The 528-nt window shown below is 46.0% G+C and overlaps 1 protein-coding gene across 2 annotated transcripts in view; it reads left to right on the forward strand.

Moving 5' to 3' along the window:
- Rbms2 (RNA binding motif single stranded interacting protein 2) overlaps window positions 1-528 on the forward strand; it is a 66,157-nt gene that overhangs the window by 10,607 nt on the left and 55,022 nt on the right. The window lies entirely within an intron of this gene.

The following is a 528-nucleotide window of genomic DNA, read 5'->3' on the forward strand; positions in this document are numbered from 1 at the left end:
CATTGAGTAGTTTGGGGCCAGTGGATGTTGCATAGTGAGACTTGACTCAGAAGAGAATAAGATAATTCTACTTTTTAAAGATTAGACGGTGGGGGTGTGTGTGGGGGGTGCCCGCCTTTAATCCCAGCACTTGGGAGGCAGAACTGTGAGTTCGAGACCAGCCTGGTCTCCAGAGCAAATTCTGGAACAGCCAGGTGTACACAGAGAAACCCTGTCTGGAGCAACAACAGCAACAGCGACAACAACAAAACCACACAGACACATACAAATACACCAACAAACCAATTTATTATTATTACTTTTTTTTTGAGATGGGGTTTTTTCTGTGTAATAGCCCTGCCATGGTGAGATACCAGTTAATATCATTTAGATATTTAGATAGATGGGTCAGGATATGGTGAATGACAGCTTCTGAGGGTGGAAAAGGAAGTTCTTAAAAAATGTGGTGTTAGCCGGGCGGAGGTGGCGCACGCCTTTAATCCCAGCACTCGGGAGGCAGAGGCAGGCGGATCTCTGTGAGTTCGAGAC

The sequence above is a fragment of the Microtus ochrogaster genome, unplaced genomic scaffold (genome assembly GCF_000317375.1).
Source record: "Microtus ochrogaster isolate Prairie Vole_2 unplaced genomic scaffold, MicOch1.0 UNK99, whole genome shotgun sequence".
Classification (NCBI taxonomy): domain Eukaryota; kingdom Metazoa; phylum Chordata; class Mammalia; order Rodentia; family Cricetidae; genus Microtus; species Microtus ochrogaster.